Genomic DNA, 15,948 nt, shown 5'->3' on the forward strand with positions numbered 1-15,948 from the left:
TGCCTTACAAATATTGTTCTCGGCCAAATAGTGATAGGCCATGTCCCTTAACATTTTCTTCTCCTTATTAGCCTTGTCAAGAAGCTTCTCAAGGTGGACATTCACTTTTTCCAACCATGATTCTCAGTTAGCCTCTATTTCTTGCTCCAGTGAAGTCAGCTTGACTTTCCTCCTTTTTGCTATTTGTCGATTTTCCCTGATAGTTTGCAGCTCCATGATCATCTGTTTATCCTCCAATTGTTTGTTTTTTTGCTCAAGGTATTTAATAATCCACTTAGCACTCTCAAGGTTGATGGATAATGCATTGATATCAACTTCTTATTCTCTAATGACCTCCTTGAGCCTTGAGTTTTGGGAGATCAAATCAGTATCCTCCTCCTGAATCAAAATGAAGTCTCTCTCTTGAACTTCAGAAGGCCCTTCATCATGCAATGGTTTCTTTCCTCTATCTTGTACCTGCTCTGCTGAAGAAGAAGGCAAAGCCCCTTTCACCCCGGGTGAAGATAAAATTTGCCTATTTTCTGGTGAAGAGAACGAGACCCCTTCCACCCTTGGTGGAGATAATACTCGTTTAAAGTCTTCTCATCCCCTTTTCATAAGTGATAAAAATAGGAATGTGAGCCTCTTCAGTTTTTCTTTCATGTTCTCTTTGTTGCCCAGAGGGTCCAACTTCCTCTTGAGGTTCTACAAATATTTGAGGTCCCTTGAAAATCTCATGGGCAATGAAGGTTTCCCATGGCACTCCCAACTGAGTCAACTGGTGCAAAACAAAAATTTTGATGACAGCAAAGTGATATATGCTATTGAGCTACTGTGGGTAGGGTTTCCTCTTTGCAATTACAGTCATCCTCTTTATGTTTTTGCAAATGAAGTATGGTATGCTCATCATTCTAACCCTAGTAAAATGCATAAGCAACCTGATATGATAAGTATAGAGCCGGGAGAACCTTCCCTCACATGTGAAGTATTTAATGATGATTTTCATTAATGGCACATACCGGTCCTCCAAAAACTTGAAAGGAAACACCCTGCCTAATTGGCTATGATATCTAGCTTTAATGTAGGATTCATAGTTCTATTTGCTGATATTTTGTCTCTTATTCCATCTTTCCCCCACATATGGCATCATAGTTCCTTCTGCAATAATGGATGGTGAAAGGGTGAAGTTGATGCCAGCAAGTTATACCATATTGTTCTCCACGTTGATGACAAATTGCCTAGCCAATTCATGATGATACCTGACCCTCTCTACCATCTCATAAAACTCAAAGTAGGATTGGTATTTGAAACAAGTGGTGGCAAGAGGACAAGCAAGAATTTTAGCAATAATAATAGGCTCCTCTCTGATGATCTTCCCACCCTTGTGAGGTCTCCTAGGTTGCAAATTTCTGTCTCCTAAACTGTCACTTTGTGTTTCTTGCTCATAGCTTGAGTCACTATTTCTTGCCATTGTGCTTGTTTTTGGGAAAATGATGAAATGAAGGTATGGTGAAAAATGGTGATGAAAGAGGACAATAGTGATGAGTATGAAGATATTTTACTCTTGGGAGATGAAATTGGGGAGTGAAAGAAATGATTTTGGGAGATTAGGGTTTAGTGAAGGATTTAGGCTTTGGTGAGGGAAATTTTTGCTTTAGGGGAGTGGGATATGAGAAAATGTGATGAGTGAAGTGTATTAGGGCAGATAAAGAGTGAAAATGGGTTTGATGAAGTTTTTATGAAGGTGGGATGAAAATTGCACAATTGGATGGCAAACAATGAAGAGAAACTAGGGTCTCATTCTTCACATGCAAGATCTTTGAGAAACACCAAAGTGACTTCAATTTAAACCTTAGGAAGATGAATATTTACTTGTAGAGGGGGGCAGCACTACCACGCAGGTTGGCTAGAAAGTGACCATTGAAGTCACTATTCCTGGTGGGATGCTCAACTTGAGGCCAAATGGAGTGGGCAATAGGCATTTAAGACGTGACTTATGGGCAAGATTTGGGAAAATATACCACCAAGGGAGCATTAATGAACCAGCTTTGGGGAACGGTCAAATTCAAATTCAAAAAGTGCTATAAAATAGAAAGGGCTGCCCAACAAAAAACACTTGGTCATTTTCAAATTGAGCTATTGAGCAGAGCCCTGATTGTTGTGTGTTGAGCATTGATTGAGCCCCTGAGTTCGCGAGTGTGAGATTTCTAGACATATACAATGGCATTAGCTAAGGATATTATGGAGATAACCCAAATGACCATCGAGGAGGCTGTGCAGCCCCTGACTATGGGGGATGCTCCAGAAGGTGTCGGGATTGTGACAAAAATCTCGAAGTCACCGGCACGCCAAGACCCAAGAAGGAACTGGTGGTGCGCGTGGCTGAATTTTTGTCATCGCGGGGCACCTGTACAAAATGGGTAATGATGAGATACTACAAAGGTACGTACCTGAGTTTGAATGAAATCAGATCCTCATGAAAGCACATGGGGGTGTTGCAGGAGGACACTATGCAGGATGAGCGACTGCACAAAAGATTCTCTGTGCAAGGTTGTGGTGGCCAACCCTTCACCCGGATTCGAAAGCACATTGTAAGGCCTATGATATATTTTAGAGGATAGGTAAACCATCGCATAGGGATGATATGCCTTTCAATCCACAAATGACGCTGCAACCCTTCGAAAAATGGGCAATCAACTTTGTAGAACCTATCAAACCTCAGGGAAAAATGACCGCGCGATACATTATGACCGTGACAGAGTACTTGGCTTGTTGGGAAAAAGCACAGCCAGTCAAAGACTGCACCGCTGCCATGACTATGAAGTTTTTGTTTGAACACATGTTGAATTGATTTGGCCGTTTGAAAATCTTAATGAGTGATTGTGGTACACATTTCTTGAATGAAACCATCAACACGCTAACAAAGGAGTTCCAGGTGTATCATCAAAAAAGCACACCATATTACCCCACAAGCCAATGGACAGTAGAAGCATTCAACAAAATACTGGAGACTACGCTAACCCAAAGTATGCAACGCACAACGGAGTGATTGACACCTGCATGTACCTGTAGTATTATGGGCTTATAGGACAACATGCAAGAAACTGACGAGACATACACCTTCCCAGCTAGTTTATGCCATGGAAGTTGTCATGCCAATGGAGTATATTGTCCCTAGTCTGCACATAGTAGCGGTCACAAGTATGATGGACCGTGAAGCCCTAGAAGAAAGACTTGCACAGTTGGAGGAGCTTGAGGAGGAACGGTTTCTGGCTGGCTTTCATCAACAGGTGCAAAAGTAGCGTGAGACGGCCTGGAACGATTGCCATATTAAGTTGTGAACCTTCAAAGTAAATGATTTAGTGCTATTTTATGACAATAAGTTTGAAAAATTTCTAGTAAAGTTCAGAATGCATTGGTTGGGAAATGTTGTTAAGGAGGTCACAGATGGAGGCACGGTATAGCTAGTCAAGCTAAATGGAGAGCCTTTCCCAGGCAAAGTGAATGGCAGCCGCTTAAAGCCCTACACACGTGGCCTAGCTATCTGACTAACCGACAGAAGCATAGTCTTCGCACTCCAAGGATCCAGACAAAGGCACAGGACTTTAAACAAAGTTAGGGGATACCAGCACAGATGCAAAGAAGTAGTTCTGACACAGAGGTTTTGGAACAACATATGCAGCAAATCGAGCAAGCAGCAACTCAGTTTGCTGCTGACCTTGCCATAGTTTGAGAATAGTTGGAGGGACTCCATACAAAGATCTCTGCACCAACAGAGTGACTTGAGAGTGAGTCACGATGTTTGTGTTGGGGGCCTGTTGGGCATGGAATCCCCCCAAAGGCATGTGTTGGGGCTTAAAGCCCAAGTTTTTACCAAATCTTGTTGTAAAAGCTACACGAATAGCAGGTGCAGGGCACGAAAGTATGATAGAGTCATAGGGTTGTCTACCCTAGTTTTGTAATGCAAGGTCGGCTGGATAGACCTATCCATGGTTCGCGGAGAGAGAGGTTATAAGTGTAAAAGAGAACTAAGGAATAAGGAAGTCTAAGTGATTGAGTCGAAGTGTAAAGTGTGTCTATGGGTCGTAGAGTAGGAGAAGGCTCTGTAGTTGAGTGCACAAATGCCTAGTAGTCTGCAGCTGAGTGTGTGGACCCCTGTAGCTGAGTGCGCAGGGAAGGTCGAGTCTGTAACCATTGGATGAATCAATAAAGAGAAGTTTTGCTATAATTATGTCTATCTTTTCCTGGTTTAATGCGTGATTGATATAGTTTACAAATATACTATTTATTTACTACACGAACCTATATGAATGTTTTGTATTGTTAAGTATAACTTAAGAAACTTAAGTAGGCGAAGGTGCTTAAACAATACTGGAAGATAAATAAGATCTCGGGTAATAGAACAAATCATAGCACAACCCCAGGTTTCGGCTGTGTGAAGCCAGTGTACCAGGCCACAAGGAAAGTGAAAGTGCATGAAGCCACCTGCGCGTAGAGACAAACAAAGGACCAGTCAAACATCTCCAGGGTGCAGAAACCTGGTTTTAGCACCCTCCCATACTACTTCAGGTGAGACCTCATTCCGCGCTCTGTGGACTGTTGCCGAAAGGGTCAATAGTATAGGGATTTGTTTGGCTAATTAACTCTAAACCTAGGTCAGGCCCCAACAAGCCAAAAATAGTTATGTATTTCTTATGTATATTCATGTTTACATGTGGTCAAGTGTACCGTGATGTAGTGGATGTTGTTATGCATGAGGTTGTAGTGTGCATTGTTTCTAAGGTCGTGCATTAAAGACTAGACCCTAACTAGAATGATGATGCATGGTTATATGCTTATGTACTACATTCATATATTGATCTGATTATGTTGTGCATGTATCATGCCAAGTTTTTGATCTTGCAGACAAGGTACCCTCCCTGAGCTATATTAAGGTATGTTGGTTTATTGTGATTTGGTTTAGCTGACATGATATACCTTGTAGGAAGAAACATCAAATGTATAGCAAGATGGTTGACTAAAAGGACTCTCCCTATGAATTCGAAGAGAAGTATGGTGTTGTGAACTCTTCTGACTTGGAAATGACACTAAGAAGATTAAAGGAAGATATAAGGAGTTGTAAGGTAGATAATGACATAATCATACAGTCATAGGAAAATTTAGCAGAGGTAAATGTAGTCATACTTCAGATCTTGTCATACTTGCAACGACAGGGTTCGCTTCAGATCAATCATGAGCAGGAGGACAAAAATAATGGGGCATATGGCAGTAGATGGCATGGTAGTCACCAATCAGATTGAGATGACACAATCTGAGATGGAAGATTGTTGGACACCCTGGAGAGGAGAAGGGATAGACACATGTATGATTCTAGTTCTAATTCAAATAGGAAATTTGATCATCACCAATATCATCCTTACAAGAGAAGTGATAGGGGATACTTTCTAGATGAGATTAAGAAAGCAAAGCCACCTACATTTGATGGAGAGGTAAAGAGATCACATGATGCAGAGGCTTGGTTACTCGGTATGAACAAGTTTTTTAAGTTTCAAGATTATTCAAAGAACATGAAAGCTAAAGTAGCTACCTTCAGTCTCAAAGGTAAAGTGGACATTTGGTGGAAATATGTGAAGAATGTTAGGTGTATTCATGAGGAAGATTTGTCTTGGAGTGATTTTGAGCAGTTATTTAAGAAGCAGTACTTGTCAGAAAGGTACTTTGATGACATGGAAAAATATTTTTATGAACTAAAGATGGGTTCCATGACAGATGATGAGTACACTAGTAAGTTTTTGGAGTTACTGAGATATGTGCCTTACCTCACAGAGGAGAATGCCAAGATTCAGAGGTTCATTTGTGGGTTACCGGTTGCATTTAAATACATGATTGAGTTCGATGAGCCTAGATGATTGGAGGAGGTCGTTTGAAAGCTAAAGAATTGCTATGAATAACTAAGAGCAGAACTGAAACTGAGACAGATTGGAGAGGTAATGCAAAGAACAAAGGAAATGGGACAAGAAGCAAGCAAGACCACATGACATAGGTAACAAGGAGAATGTTGCACCACCTAAGTGGTTCAATGCATCAGAGAAAGGGCAGGGACATTGGCTTGAGGAGAAGAGTAAGGAACATGTTCGATGCTGGACTTGTGGAAGGGATCATTGTAGGAGAGATTTCCCACAATATCAGAGTGGTAGACCTAAGATATATAGTGTGTAGGAGGCACAAACTGTTGGGGATTTCAATTAGAGTATTTCACGTATCTATGCAGCAGTGGAAAACTAAGAGTATTTCGCGTATCTATGCAGCAGTGGAAAACTAACATGTAGAACATTAGGCATCTATCATCGAGATGGACGGTAAGCTTTGTTATCAAATTATTTCTATTTTGATTGACCTTGGATATAATTATAGCTATGTTAGTCCTGACTTGGCGGATAAGTGTGGTTTTGGTAAGGAATTACATGTAGAGTCTTGGTTAGTGTAGTTGGGTATAGGTACAAAGAAGCGAGTTCATCATTGGGTAATAGATTGTGTATTTGATTTGAATGGTATGCCTACATCAGCACATTTAAATGTATTACCATTGGGATCATACAGTATGTTGTTGGGCATGAATTGGTTCTATCTTCATAGAACCAAGGTAGACTGCTATGAAAAATCTATTGAGTGTGTTTATGAAAATGGAGAACCAATAGTATTACAAGGTAATAAGAAAGCCACATAAGTTAGGATGGTGACAACTATGCAAGCAAAGCGTAGCCACAGGAAGTGGTGCAAGCTATTTGTAGTACACATTTCTAGTCATAAGGGTAAGGACGATGAGGATGTAGATGTGTTGAACAAGTATCTAGTTTTGTAGAAGTTTCAAGATGTATTTCCTAAGGACATTACAAAGTTTCCACCTCATAGGGAAGTAGACTTTTCTATTGAGTTGGTGCAAGGGGTAGCTCTAGCATTGAAATCACCTTACAGGATGAGCACACTTGAGTTGGTTGAGTTAAAATTTCATTTGAAGGAAATGTTGGACAAGGGATAAATTAGGCCAAGTGTATCACCATGGGGCGCACTGGTCTTGTTTGTAAGGAAGAAAGATGGTACTCTCAGATTATGCATTGACTACAGAAAGTTGAACAAGGTGACCATCAAGAATAGGTATCCATTGCTAAGGATTGATGACTTGTTCGATCATTTGAAGGGAGAAACAGTGTTCTCAAACATTGACTTGAGACCCAGATATCATCGGGTATGCGTCAAGGAAGAAGACATTTACAAGACTACGTTCATGACCAGGTATGGGCATTATGAGTTTGTTGTAATTCCATTTGGCTTAATTAATTCTCCAACTACATTCATGTGCTTGATGAATAATGTATTGCATCCATATTTGGATAAGTTTGTTATTGTGTTCATTGATGATATATTGGTATATTCTAAAAATGAAAAGGAGCGTGCCAAGCATTTAGCAGCAGTGTTGAAATTGTTGAGAGAGAATTAGTTGTATATTAAGCTCAACAAGTGTAGTTTCTTTCAAATTGAGGTACACTACTTGGTGCATGTTGTCTCCAAGGAGGGCATTGCAGTAGATCCAAAAAAGATAAGAGCCATCATGGAGTGGGTAGCTCCTAAGAATGTGGATGAGGTAATATCCTTCATGGGTTTGGTAGGCTACTACAATAGGTTCATTAAGCAATTCTCATAGATTTCTTATCCTATCACATATTTGCAAAGAAAAGGTTAGAAGTTTGAATGGACAGAGCAGTGTGAGGCTAGTTTTGAGCAACTCAAGCAATTTTTGACAAATGCACCAGTATTAAAGATTGCAAATCTGGATAGAGAGTTTGTTGTGTGCACAAATGTGTGCAAGAGAGGACTTGGTGGAGTCCTTATGTAGGATGGACATGTAGAATGCAATGAGTCATGAAAACTAAATGAGCACGAGGAGAACTATTTGACACATGATCTTGAGTTGGCATTAATTATGCATGCATTGAAGATGTAGAGACACTATCTTCTAGGTAGAAGGTTCACATTGATGAGTGATTACAGTGGTTTGCGGTATTTATTTGACCATTGAATCTGAATGGTAGGCAGGATCAGTGGTTGGCCACAATAAATGAGTTTGACTTTGAAATCATATACATCAAAGTTAAAGAGAACAAAGTGGTATATGGTCTTAGTAGGTGGGTGTAGGTAAATCACTTAGCAACTATGAGATCTTATGGGACATATTTATAGGACATGATCTTATGGGCAGGATAGAAGGATGTTAGATATATGGAGATTGTGCACAGGTTACAGCAAAGTACATGTACAGGCACATGTATAGGTATAAGTGGTAGTACAGGTTTAGGTGCAGGTACAACTACATGTAGTGGTACAGGTACAAGTGCAGGTACATGTATAGGTGCAGGTGCACAGGATTTCAACTATTGTCTTACAACAAATGAATTGGTCAGGTTTTGAGACAGGATATATATTTCGAATTACAATGATCTCAAGAAGATGATCTTGAGGGAGTTTCATGAAAAACCATATCAGGTCACCCGGGTTACTAAAAGACACTGACAACAGTGAAGATATCTTACTATTGTCCGAACTTGATGAGGGATGTAGCAGAGTTTTTGGCTAGATGTTTCGTCTGTCAGTGAGTGAGAGAAGAATATAAACATCCAGGTGGACTGCTACAACCGATCGCGATTCCAGAATGGAAATGAGAGGTAATTTCCTTGGAATTCATCATAGGGTTGCCAAAGGTAGTGAAGCAACATGGTTCCATAATGGTCATTGTGGACAGGTTAAAAAAGGTTGCACACTTCATTCCATTGAAGTATACATTCTCAACTAGTGATGTGGCACAGGTATTCACTAGAGATGTGGTTAGGCTACATGGTGTTCCAAAGAGGATTGTGTCAGAAAGGGATGCAAAGCTCACTTCCAAGTTCTGGAAGGCGTTATTTTTAGATTTGGGCATGGGGTTTGCCTTTAGCACAACTTATCATCCATAGACAGATTGAAAGACAAATAGGTTCAACAAGATATTAGAGGACATGTTGAGGATGTATGTGATGCATTAGTAGCGGAAGTGGGAAGATTATCTCCCCTTGGTAAAGTTCGCATACAACAATGGTTATCAGGAATAATTGAGGATGAGTCATTTTGAGGCACTATATGGGTAGATTTGTAACACTCCTATTAGCTGGTGTGATCCGGTTAGCAGAGTATTGATTGGACCAGATATGTTGGTAGACATGAAACAAGAAATCCAGGTAATCAAGAAGAATATAAAGGAAGCATAGGATAGGCAGAAGATTTATGAAAATAGAAACATGTTGTTCAAGGAGTTCCAGGTTGGGGAACTGGTTTACATGTGTATCAAACTAAAGAAGAGCTCCTTGTGGATTGGATCATGTGCTAAGTTGGCACCATGGTTTTGTGGACCCTTCAACATTATTGAGAGGATTGGGCCAGTAGCCTATCGAATTACATTGCCTCCAATAGTGAAATTCCATGATGTTTTACATGTCTCATTTCTTAAGAAGTATATTAAAGATGTTGATCATGTAATTGATTGGTCTGTATTGTAGGTGGAACTAGATGGAGAACTTCAGCCGAAGCCTCAGTGTATATTGTTCATGCTTCAGAACCATCTAATAGAGCAAGTTAAAGTGCAGTGGAAGCACTTTGGGCCTGATGAAGCTGCATGGGAGATGTTGGGTCATATGCGAGCTATGTATCCTTCCTTGTTTGCTGGTTGAGGCAAAGAAGATTGATATGGTGGTGTGGTATATGCCTTATGGTGGTTTAGTATTTGCTTATGTTGGTTTAGTATTTTCTCATGATGGTTCGGTATTTTCTTTATGGTGGTTTGATATATGATTTATGGTGGTTGGTATATGCTTTATGATGGTTTAGTATATGCTATATGATGTTTAGATATATGCTTAGACATGGTTTTTAATGTATGCTTTAATATATGTTTTGATATATGATTTGGCACATGTTCTCGTAAACATATAATTTTTATGATGTTACTATATGTACATGTGTGACTAGATGTAAACATCGTAACGAGTTGTGTTATAAAGCTTCACTGTGTAGTATGGATGTCACGTTATTATGATTATGCTACCATGTTTCTATGCTATCATTTGGTTATGTTATCATGATGTTATGATGTCATCTGGATTGGCACTAAGTAGTATGATCATTGTAGATACCGTAATGAGTTGTGCTATAAAGATCCACTATGCGGTATGTTGTCTCATGATGTTTTATCTTGAGCAAGTATTTCATTATAAATACTACATCGAGCTATATTATAAATCTCTAGGAGAAGTATGTCTTCTTTGAGCGGGTTGTTGAGGTATATGTGTGATTGAACACTGAGGACAGTGTCCCCCAAGGGGGAGGGTTCTGTAATAGCCTTGGTGAAAATTCCATGTAATAAAAGTTAAAAACAATAAGCATGGATGAATGGGACACTTATTCCAAGTTGAATTTTGGGCAAGACATCCTAGGGGGCATCCATTTGATTTCTTATGGCTAAGGAAATTGGCAAAGGTAATGGATAAGGCTTTGGAAAGGAATGGAATTTTTCGCATATTTATTTATGAAAATAATGGAAATTATGAGAAAAAGGAGGTGAAAGGTCATAGGTTTCATGTGAGGAGGAAAATGAAGGAAAATAATGGAAAATAAAGAAAATAGAGGCCTCATTCATAAAAAGGTTTATGAGGATCAGTTGATAACCTTTTGTCGGTTCAGTGTTGGAACTCTCTGTCATTATTCTCTCTCTCTCTCCCATACTCTTGGATACTTAGAGTTTTCTTGGAGCACTCTTAGAGGGTGTGGCATACTTGGATTATTGGAGAAGGAAGGAAAAGGAAAAGTAGGAAAGTGCAAGAAGGCATCAACATCAACAACTACATCATATTTTCTTGCAGGTACCCGAGTTGCATGTTGATTTCATCACTAGTTTTGGCATGCATGACATATGCATTACCTTTTTTGTTGTGATCTGTCACTAACATGGAGGATTGCTTGGATCGGCAACGTATTGCATAGGCTTGCCATTTCCTGGATAGCCATGGTGATAGTGGGTTACTTTCATTGTTTTTGTTTGGTTTTTCCTCATGTTCCTTACCTTGGGTTGAGCTACTAGTCCTGGAGCCTTGGTTGGACAAATGCTTTGGAGCCCTATATTAGCTTGGGTTGAGTTACTAGTCCTAGAGCCTTGGTTGGAAAAATGCTCTAGGGTTGTTGGTGGGTTGATTTACTAGTCCTAGAGTCTTGCTGGGAGAAATTATTTGGAGCCTAGTAAAAGCCGTGGGTTGAGTTACTAGTCTAGAGCCTTGGATTGTTGGGATAGAGATTGATCTGATGATGGTTTTGTGGAATCACTGTTCGATGGGTTGAGCTGGATGGCCTCTGGAAGCCCTGGATGAGTTTTTATTGTTGTGTTTTATGAGATCCCACATTCATGCTTGGAATATGGCATGGGGGTGAATGGTTGAAGAGAGATTTGGCTCAACCATTCTACGGTCAAGTGGAGTGTGGAAGTCCCATCCCAGGTTTGGATTTTTCATAATTAATGAAAGGTTATTTGTCCTTGTTTTTATATGAGTATTTTGATGAATTATATGTGGTCCATATGGTTGTACCTTCATGGGTATTTTTTGGTTCTATTATGCTGGTTGTATATGTGTTTTATGACAGCAAGAATGTGTGGCTCTCATCATGTTTTTACTTATAATTGAATGGTCAATGTATCTATGACCTAATGGATGGAATGGTAATTGATGTGTTGAGGCATCAATGGTTCTTAGAAATTCTGAACTAAGTATGAGAACCCTATGCTAAAAATTGTGAATTACACGTGTAGATTACACATTTGCAATATGTTTGACGAAATGCCTGTCATGGCTAATAGGATTCCAGTCAAGGTCTTGAACAAGAATTTTCTTTAGTACTATCATTTCCATGTTATCTTACTGATTTGAAGAGATGAATCGGGCAGTGGCCTAGGATATGAGCTTGAAAAGGGGCTTAAAACCCGGGGTTGCTGGCATAACACTAGCAATTTTGGTCCACATTCATTGGTAGATAGGCCCGTGAGAGTGAATTTAGGTTGTTAGTCACTCCCTTGCCCATAGCATGAGAGAGACTATGGCCTAAGAGACCTAAAACAATAGTGGGACCCAGGGACAAGCTGTCTGAGTGGTTGAATTGTCTTCTTAGGGTTCTTTTTATGATGTTGGATGTCTATATGGTGTGTTTCCATCAGTTCCACTTCCTTAATGTGAATTAGGTGGTTGAATCATATCATAGTGGCCTCTCATCACATGTTTACCCCGACTGGCTAGTTCCTTGGGTAGATGTGGCAGGAGGGTGTTACACAACCTTTGCTTCATTGTAATGATAGATATTGAGGTTGTCCATAGAGAATGATACTGGTATTAAATTTCCAAATATACTCAAAGGTGGCAATGAGAAGCTTTAATCTCCGGATTATGCACATTCATTAATATCAATTGAAAGCATTTTTTCCATTTTGAAGAAAACCATTTGCATTTTTGTGTTCAATGAGTGTCTACAATACCTAATTATGATATTTGATTAAGTCACTGACAACATATCCATAAATCCTTGGTTAGTTTGGAATATAACGCAACAAAATACCATGTTGAGATTGCAACAAGATGATGGAGCTTAGTGGAAAGGAGTCGCCTTCACTAAGTGGGCCCGCAGGCAAATTATGGTGCAAAGTCTATTTTTAGACATATGGATCATGTCTATGAGCTGCAGAATGTTGTTTATGGATGATTTGTCATGTTGGGAAAAAATAGATGGACTTCTATATTTTATCACAGCAGGAGTGATCAGAGTCTATTTTTAGACTGCTAGTAAAAAATAGAAAAGTCAAATATTATTGTCTCATAATAATATTTAGACTATAAACTTTATCTTATTCTCTTGGAGCACTTAATTTTGAGCTACAGATGTGGCACATGCAGCCGTCAAAAGGAAATATTCTTTCTTTGTGGGTCAGTTGAGTTGTTGCATGCAAGACTTCAGTTAGAACTCAAGCAGTTGAGTTTGGTGGAGTTGATTGTGGAGTTGATGGAGTTGTGTTCAGTTTGACTTGGTTAAACTAGTTGTAATTAGTCTAACTATAAATAGACTAATGATGAGTTGTTAAAATAATTATTAACTCATAAAGAAACTAAAGAATACATCAGTTAACTCAGTTGCATGTCAGTGCATGTACAGTTCAACAGGGACAGGTGTTATAGGATGAGATTGCTATCAGTTGTGACTATAGTTGTGCATGAGGATTTGCACAAGCAATGTATTGAGTATGCCAATGAGTATTGCATTGATTTTCCCAGTAGAATATCCTGTGCTCACATGATTTCCAATGTGAGTGATTCTCAGCAGGTTTATGCAATAGAGGTAGGCAAAGCAGTGGAGAAGATTTGAACTTGTGACTTGTTTGAGTCTGAGCTGGTTTGTGTGTAACAGGTGGAGATAGTGCTGGATACTTGTGATGAGTATTGACTATGTAATGTTACATGTTCTAAATCATTAATATATATATAGTGTGGGGTTTTCAGCTGTAAGCTTTCCCCGGGATACATACTGTGTTAATGTGTGCATGCTATTAATGTTTTATTGTTATTAATTCTGCTAAATTGATGATCAATGTAGAGGAGCTTATGTATTTCACAATATTACATGATCAGGATAATCTCCATTGAATATGTGTTTATTATTCAAAATTTCTACATGGTATCAGAGCTGTTGATCATCAGATCTACTATTCAGGAAGTGTTTACATCTTATTTCTTCAGGCATAGTCTGTAATCGGGCCAGGTAGCCTCTGGATTCATCCTTCCTTGGGAAGGAGAGATACCCGGTAAAAGCCCATACATTCAATCTCTGTACAAGAAATATTTTGTTCTCACAAATCTTAGATCTGAGGCGGTTGAGTTTGGAGCTGGTGGAATTCTAATTTGCAGCAGTGTTTTCTTGGTGTCAACAAGGCAATGTCTTTCAATGGATTGCGATTAGAGTATGCTCTTGAGGGCAGCTCAAACTATATTGCATGGAAGGACAGGATGGAGGCAGTATTGGATGATAACGGGCTGAAGGAGTTCATAGAGACGGATGTCCAAAAGCCTACTGATGCTACTCAAGCTGATGCTTGGCAAAAGAAGACCGAAAAATGTCGAAGGATTCTATTGGAGGGCGTGAAGGATCACATTGTGTCCGGCCTGCATGGAAAGACTTCTCCATACTTGATGTGGAAGGTTTTAATAGATCTATTCCAAAGCAAGAGCGATCAGAGGAAGCTGGCGCTCAAAGATAAACTTAGAAACATCAAATGCGAGAAGGGTGATAGTATGCCCAAGTATCTCACGAAGTTCACTCAGTGTTGAGATGAGCTGGGAAGTGTGGGGGTTACTGTCGATGATGAGGACTTTGTGAGCTTGGATCTCCTTGGTCTTTTTAAGAGTTGGCATTCCTATCAGGACTCTATCAATGGTAGGGAGAAATTGCCAGGATGGGAAAGACTATGGTCAGACCTTGTGCAGGAGGAGATCAGGCGGAGTACCAGGGACAGATCTTCATCAAAGGGAGCTGATGAAGAAAATTGCGCTTTGGCTGCCAAAGCAAAGAAGGGGAAGAGAAAGAAAGCTTCTCATTCTGGTGCGAAAGGCAAGAAGCAGTACATGTCCAAGGTGAAGTGTTTTCACTGTTACCAGCACGGACACTATGCCACTAATTGTCCGCAGAAGAAGAAGAACAAGCAAGCTGCTGGACCTGCAGCAGGAGAGGCTCTAGCCTCATAGTTTGAGCTTGATTTTTCATTGATCACATGCTTGGTTTCAAGTCTTATGGGATCGGTGTGGTTCTTAGATAGTGGTGCATCTTTTCACATGACGGGAGATCGAGATTTGTTTTCTAATCTGGAGGACAAAGATCTTGGAGTGCACATCGAGATGGGCGATGATGGTAGATACAGTGTGACCGGTATCGGTACCATTTCCTTTGAGAGGGAGTCTGGTAAACCCTTGGTATTGAAGGAAGTCATGCATGTTCCAGGATTGAAGAAGAATCTTATCTCTGTGGCAATGTTAGAAGAAAATGGATATGATGTTGTTTTCAGTGAGGGAAAGGCTTTCCTGCGCAGCAAGACAACTAGAGAAACCCGGAAGATAGGGGTTCAAGTGAGGAACCTTTATCAGTTGCATGTAGATGGATGTGCAGCAATGGCATGCAAGGCAGAAGGATTGGTGAGCCGGGATGATGGCGAGTTGTGGCGCAGGAGATTAGGTCACCTTCACCATGGAGCCTTGAAGATACTGCAGCAGATCACTACAGGGCTTCCTAAAGGCACTCTTGCGCAGTCATATTAGTGCAAGGGGTGTACTTTGGGAAAGTTTGTGAAAGCCACCTTTCACGAGAAGGATATTCGCACCATGACGATCCTTGAGAGAATTCACACAGATGTGTGTGGAACTTTCTCAGTTGCTTCGATAGCAAAACACAGGTATTATGTGATTTTTGTTGATGATTTCTCTCATAAGTGCTGGATCTTCTTCATGCAGAAGAAGAGCGAGACATATTCAAAGTTCTGTGAATTCAAAGCACTGGTCGAGAAGGAGTCAGGGAAGAAGGTGAAGGCTCTTAGGAGCGATAATGGTGGTGAATACATCTCTAACGAGTTCAAGGATTTCTGCAACGCAGAAGGGATTCGAAGAGAGCTCATAGCTCCCCATAACCCAAAGCAGAACGTCGTTGCTGAGCAGAAGAATAGAACAATCATGGGTGTTGCACAGGCGATGTTGCATGATCAAGGCCTACCCCTTCACTTGTGGTCGGAAACATGCAATACAATAGTTTATGTGCAGAACTGTTGTCCTCACAGGATACTTGGCATGAGTACACCCCAGGAGGCTTATT

At 40.1% G+C, this 15,948-nt stretch overlaps 1 pseudogene; it reads left to right on the forward strand.

Moving 5' to 3' along the window:
* Positions 1-2,199: 2,199 nt before the first annotated feature.
* The window catches only part of LOC149151409 (putative pre-mRNA-splicing factor ATP-dependent RNA helicase DEAH5 pseudogene), a 58,484-nt pseudogene continuing 44,735 nt past the window's right edge, over positions 2,200-15,948 (forward strand).

The sequence above is a fragment of the Pinus tabuliformis genome, chromosome 9 (assembly GCF_031772625.1).
Source record: "Pinus tabuliformis cultivar Carrire ecotype Pingquan chromosome 9, CPIR1, whole genome shotgun sequence".
NCBI lineage: Eukaryota > Viridiplantae > Streptophyta > Pinopsida > Pinales > Pinaceae > Pinus > Pinus tabuliformis.